The sequence below is a fragment of the Pinus tabuliformis genome, chromosome 1_1 (assembly GCF_031772625.1).
Source record: "Pinus tabuliformis cultivar Carrire ecotype Pingquan chromosome 1_1, CPIR1, whole genome shotgun sequence".
NCBI lineage: Eukaryota > Viridiplantae > Streptophyta > Pinopsida > Pinales > Pinaceae > Pinus > Pinus tabuliformis.
This window is the reverse complement of record NC_142297.1, coordinates 74,341,114-74,348,368: the sequence shown is the minus strand read 5'-3', so window position 1 is coordinate 74,348,368 and position 7,255 is coordinate 74,341,114. Positions and strand designations below refer to the sequence as shown.

Here is a 7,255-nt window from a genome sequence, read left to right as displayed (position 1 = left end):
TAACTCAAACATGAAACCTTGAAAGAAAAAATTGTGTTAATGATAGTTATTAAGTAGGCATTAATATGCATGCATTGACTAGTCAATAAGCACTGCTTTTAGTGATAACGATGACTTTTACTTTTACTATGAGCATGAATAGAGAAATTGTCATCGTATTTTATTAAAAATAATAATAAATGAAAATGACTATTATACATGTTTAGATTGATAATAAAAAAAGGAGAAAATTCATAAACACAAGAAGGTTTGGAGAAAGAGATGATCTCACATAAACATTTGAATTTTACATACAATGTTTATTTCATAGACTCCCACTCTATACAGCTATACATTCCTTGGTTTATCAAGATGCCTCATCTCATTCAATAAATTAACAAAGACTTGAGCGCTTTCTAAACCGAAGTCAATTAATAAAAAATATACTGAAACCCTAAATGTTTCATAAAGTGAACCTTTAGAGAAAACCTAAAATGTTTGACAAAGAGATGGTGTCCACCATTGCTAAACAATGACTACGGGTAAAGAAACTCTGATCAATACCTGACAATTCATTGCCAGAAAGAGCTGCATAAAAACATAGACCCATATTTTGCCAAAGTCAAGTGGCTACTATTGTCAACTGCTGAAACTCTTTCGCAGGAGGGGCACATGGTAACGGTTGATGCAGGCCTGAGAGGTGGTGACATTTTTAAAGCTTTCAGTTTTTCCAACTCTATGCGAAGTTTTCTGTTCTCATCTGTAAGTGCCTCATTATATCTCTTCAGAAGCTCGCAGTCCATTTCCGTTTTCTTAAGCTTCGTCCTGAAACAAATTCATAACATTTAATTAACCTATAACAGAAATGAGTCAATAAAACTGTCAACACAATAGGATCTCCATCGGATCAAAAGTTTTCCGAACTATAAATTTGCACAACAATTGATTTCCAAGTCATTCTTCATAGTTACAGGCCAAATTATGTAGTTGTTGATTCCAAAATGGAACTTTCCATATGAATTTCGACATGCAAAATACAATGAATCAATAAAGGACTGGAGCTAACCTTGCTTGTCTATTCTGGAACCACACCTCAACTTGTCAATGGCAGAGATTCAACTGTAAGGCCAACACATGCTTTTCCTTCTGCGGAAGAAGAAGAAGCTACATCAGCCAAAAGCATGACGAAACACAAACGATAGAGCAGTAACCTGTAAGTGAATACTGTGTATAGAAACTTACAGGTTCGGGCACCCTGTTCTTTCTGAAGCTTTCTTCCAAAACAACACATTGTTCTCTGGATAGTCTAAGCTTCTTCCTGGAACAGCCCTCCTCTTCTACATCGCTGAGCACCCTCGACCAAACTCGGTCATTCTCCAACTCCTCGCCATCATCCTGTCTTCGCTTGATCTCTGCATAGCCGTTCCCGAGGTTAATCGCCTTGGAATCCACGGTGTTGTTGGGCAACATGGAGGAGGCCAATTGAAATGGTAAGTGATGGCTATATGAAATTGAAATTGTTAGTGATTTCCACGCTAAATCAATGTCTTACATCCCTCTGGCCACGTTTCGTATAGCAGAACTGAAACGGTGAGTGATATGTAGGCAGAATTGAAATTGTTGGTGTTCTTAAGGTAATTGAAATGGATGGTGATGGCGATTCGTACCTTTCACAACCATTTTTAATCTTTCCACTTCGTCTTAATCATAATAGGTGGGGATTAACAAATGGTATGGTAAATTTTTAATCATGCTTTGTAAAAAATTAATTTAAGTATGCTTTAAACATGTGATTTAAACATGCAAGAAAGTTATTGTTGCAAATTTCATTCATTGATTTAGTGACGATTACGAAAATATACTGGCATCTTTCAATCCATCTGATCAAAAAGATTAATTAAAAAAATGATTAATGTGCCCCACTCCAATAGGGGGATGCCTATCAGCATAATTACCATACCAGACAACCTCAATACATTCCTATACAAGAAATTCGTATTCCAAAATATACAGAAGAAATAGTGCAGTATTCAGATAGACTACCATAAAAACCGGCAATTTCCTTCCAACAACCATGGGTGAGCTTCCATCGAATGCCATACATCGATATATTAACACTCCTCAAGACAAAAAGCATAGTGACTGAGCGAACAAGGGAGGTGAGGAGAGAGAATTCTAGAAAAAAAACATACATGCTGAGAGAGATCGTGGAGGGATGGAGGCTGACTGCAACCAGGTGGCGAACTGCTTGGAGCATCATCTCGATCCCACGACGATCAACTATCAAACATGTAACCAGATCATTCCTTAAAGAATGAAATTTACTTATCACTATTATGGAATTGCTACCATAAAAACTTGACTCAGAGGCAGTTCTATCACCTTCTCCTATACCATAAATGTTCTGCATGTGCAATGCCACATCTCCATACGGCTCAGGGGTGGTTTAAATATGTCCTGTTACCTTTCCGTCCATCATATTAAATGACTTGACGACCCCAATGCATCCGGATCACAGGGTTAATTTCATTAACTTTTATAATATTCAAATTACATACTTTACTTTTAAGCTGTATAATTTAAATTTAAAATTCAAAAAGGATTTAAATTTGAAATCTAGAAATGATCCTCGATAAGAATGTGTTATATTATAGATAACTATTAAAATTAGCTAGATCATAACATATTCTTATCCTTTAATCATTCATGGTTTTTAAAAGTAACCTACTATAATAATTTCAAATTATACGAAACGCCATAAAAGATTCTAGTTATTAATGCTTTGAAGTGTTATATTATAGATAACTATTAAAATTAGCTAGATCATAACATATTCTTATCCTTTAATCAATCATGGTTTTTAAAAGTAACCTACTATAATAATTTCAAATTATACGAAACGCCATAAAAGATTCTAGTTATTAATGCTTTGAAATTTTGTATTCAAATTGCTTAAATTTTTAAAATCCTGAATTCACTTATGTTTAAATCATAATACCTTTGGAGTGTAATTTATAATCGTTACAATAATTGACCTAAAGCGTCCAAAGTTTTGTGACTGCTTTAAAAGACAAATTCCTTTAAAAATGCGTGCTTTTATCTCAGAGCCCAATTGTTAAAGTAAAAACAACAAACCTCGGGTGTAAATCATGTCGAGCAATATTGTCGATCTAGTTTTTAAGATGGGCCTTGAGGAGATGCTGCAGAGCAGTGGAGAGGAGAAAATACAGAGCTATCCATTTATTATATCTTTTATCGGACGTTCGGATTGGACGGTCAGTACAACATGAGGAATGTAAATTGAAATGTGTTTGCTATAAAATCCTTCCTCTCAAAAATAAAATCTCCAGCATATGAGGTGTGCTGCAACGCCACATTAGCGGACACTCCCACTACATTGTTGTTGGTTGGATTGTTTTACTAAAACGAAGCTCCGTATTGTCATTTCGGATTTCATTTGACAGGCTTGAGGGGTCAAAGAATCACCAGATACACGGAGGTGTGTTCCAATAGTGCCGCAGAGGGAGGTCCTTCCTCTACCCTGTGCACAAAATACATGCTATTAAATTGATCGATCTCTGTCGTAGCCAATGATTGCAGAAAAGAGTGCCACGAGCGCACAATGTATCTCAATTGGGGTGAAATGTTTGGGAACGATTTTGTCATTTCTTCAAATTTTATTTGTTTGCAGGCAGTAGACCGTATATATATAAGAAGATTCGCCAAGATTCTTGAAATTTGTCACTTCTTAAAGTTTTCATTGTTTGCAGAAGATTGCATGGTACTCCTTGTTATGGCTTCTGATGCAGGCTTCTTAAAGTTATACACCATATTCACTTCACCTCCATTCACATAGAGGTAAGGGTGGTCTTCATGCTTGTGAAAACACGTTGAAATATAATACACAGAGATGGTAGAACGTAAGAATTTACGGTCTATATATTCTCTGCGCACCACCTGATTTTCTGCCTCGTAACCTGATTGGGTAGCATCGAACATCCTTTCCATCACCATTTCTATTTTCCAATCGACAATGGCTAAATCCTCCCCCTCAACCTCCACTGCTGCTAATTCCGACTACGATGTGTCATTAGTCATCTTGGTTCGGACGTAAAAGAAAATTTTGCCAGCCATATGTACCGACGCATTCTTTCGTCTCTATTGAGTGCATTTTTAGATCAGCCTGAACTACAAAGGAAACGCCATTAGATCGTCCTCTGTTCATGTGACCATTTTCTTCCCGGGATATGTCGATTCAAGATGGTGCCTAGATGAGCTGGTCCAGATGTTGGACACAAAGAAGCCCATAATTCCAATGTTCTACCACGTAAAGCCTACTGAGCTTAGATGGACGCCGGGGACAAATACAAGGTATGCTCAAGCCCTGGAGACAATCGGAAATAACACTGAGTATGACCCTCAAACTGGTAAAAGGAAGTTGTGGTATGATTCCAGCATGATTGAAAAATGGAGAACTGCTCTTCCAAATGTTGCAGCTATAACCTGTTTTGAGCTGGAAACGTGTAATGGGTGAAAAAACCAGCCTGAACCTTGGACATAGCTATATATCCAACATGTTTGGATGATAAGGTGAAAGATTTTGAAACTAAAGTTTTATTGCCACAACAAATGAGAGGGAAATGTTAGATCTTTGGGATTGCGGGGTTAGGTGTTGTAGGAAAGACCACATTGGCAAAATAATTCATCAATAGGAAGAATTCAGATTATAGTAGTCCTGCTTCTTATTTTATGTAAGAGATAATGTAGGTAAAGGAACTTTAAACTTGTTGCAGAAAATACTTCTTGAAAGCTTCACAGGATCGGATCATCTAGTAAAAAGTGTTGATGAAGGTAAAGGGATGATCAAGAAGCATCTGTCATCATCTAAAGCCTTAATAGTTATAGATGATGTAGATCATGAGGATCAGGTTGATGCACTTTTGCCACATCAAAGTGTAATTCACCCTGATAGCTTAATATTGATTACATCTAGGAATAGACAAATTCTCATAAACTCAAATGTCGAAGAGGAGTCTATATTTAGTGGAGAACATTCTCTAAGCTCTTTTATATGCATTCCTTCAACCAGTCATATCCACCCCAAGAATTTGAATCTTTGGTAAATAAGTTCGTAGAAGCTTGTGGTGGTTTGCCTTTATCTTTAAAGGTATTTGGGGCACTACTTCATAGAAAGAACACCTGTTACTGGGAAGGGTAATTGTTTAAACTCTGATGCACACTTCCCAATGAGATAATGCAAAGACTTAAAATCAGTTATTACACTTTAGAGGAGGAAAAAGTGATATTCTTAGATATCGCCTGTTTTTTTATAGGAGAAGACAGGGACATGGCAATTAGAAAATGGGTGGCTGCAGACGACATGTATGATTTGTTGCAGCAATCATCGGTAAGTGTTAAATCATTTTATATTTCTCATGTTCTTCCATCATTTTATAACAAGAAAGAATGGGTAATAACTGTTATGCTTCAAGACTGGGCATGTAACAACGGTGCGAGGATTTAAAATGGTTAATAGGGATTACACTCATATTGATGACGACATTCATATGAGGAGATTGCAACTTCTTGATGCAGACGCTGATCTCGTGGAACATATTTTGACAAAGGTGTAGCCTTCAAATCTCATATGGAGATCCAGTTTGAATTTGATGTTTACGAACTTCACAACTAGGATAAATAAAAATTCTCTGACAAAAGTGATGATCTAAATGTTTGGGAATCCCTTTTCTTTCAGTTTATTTTCCCCCAAACTCACTTTTTCTTTGAATTCTCCATTTGGTTCTATCTCCAATACCTGCCAAGCCAAAAAGTTGTTATTCCCACAGTAACGAAGTCATCTTCTCCATTTCCCCTTAAAGTATTTGCCAGGCCTTGTAACTTGAATACCAAGCCTCCACTCATCATTTCTCGGTCCATGTATTGATGGAATTATACAAAAGTTGACTTTCCCTCAGAGAGTACAAATTTTCAAATGTTTCCTTCCCAAAAATGTTGAATTACCCTAGAAAATTCCCCATACCTAGTCTCAATCTTCTTAGAAATGTCCAAACAAGTAATTTCTATGGTAACTCCACTGCTTGAGTATCATAATGATCAATGGGTAGATGAAATAGTTCTAGGATTTTTGTCAATTTTTGTAGTTGGCAAAAAGCCATCATTCTTTTCAATTACAATGAATTTATGTCCAATGCAATGCATGATCAATTAAGCCAAAGGTGTTTTTAAATATCAGTCAGTATTGGTTTATCTTATGTTATTTCATCAGTGAGATAGGTTCAAATTTCCTTTACATAAGACAGAGGATTAGGCCAATCCTTTGTATTCATTCACTAGACTTCTGTGGTTAGAAATAACTCAGAGTAGTATACTTACATTGATTTTGTTGATAAGTTTATACATACCTCATTATGCTTGCTTTGTAGTGATGTGATACTGAGGATTTCACCAGAGATAAAGAAGATTTTGCACTTGTGAGAGAAATCAAAAGTTGGAGACTTGTATTTATACCATAATTATACCAAAATTAGAACATATGGATCAGATTTACCTCCTCACAGGTTACTAGTGTCTTACCAGTCAGAATATTTGCATTAGAATACATTAGAAAAATGTTGAACATGAATGAGCTACACTTTGTATCCTACAAAAATAAATCACAGTTCAAGCTAAAGGCTCATATAGGTCTTTATATTATCAATATCAGAGCTGCAACAAAGGAGGTGGAAGCTATTTTAAGTCAAATGAAATTCAAGCCTACTTTCTCTTGGTCTTATGATTCTCTAGGCATCATTTCAAAATTTAGATTGGAACAGAAGAGAACTTCCTATGCACCTACACCAAGGCCCGAAATTGAACAATACGCTAACTAAAAGGAATGGATAAATGGAATATTATAATAAGTTGAAGAACAACTAGTTAGTCAGTCATCCATGCAGAAGCCCATTTCTAAGGAAATGGAGGTCAAAAGGGAGAGAGAGGACATGTCCCCTACTGACTCTGAAACACAAGGTGCATAATTTCTGGTTTTTAAAAGAAGAAAGAAGGGCATAAACATCTAAAAAATAAGGCCCTCAAATTGATCCTCCGGTTATTACTATCCAAAATGAATCTCCAGAAGAAATGGATACATAACAGCCTCCCACAGTAGTTTTGCCAGGTACCCGTGTCACTCTTTTTCCTCAAGTAGAAGAAACAATTATAGGGAGATAAAGTTAAAAAATGAAACACAAGGTGCATAATTTCTGGTTTTTAAAAG

General features: G+C 36.1%; 1 pseudogene; it reads right to left on the bottom strand.

The window, feature by feature from the left end:
* Positions 1-551: 551 nt before the first annotated feature.
* Positions 552-1,449, bottom strand: LOC149211650 (homeobox-leucine zipper protein HAT2 pseudogene; annotated as a pseudogene).
* Between the last annotated feature and the right edge of the window lie 5,806 nt (positions 1,450-7,255).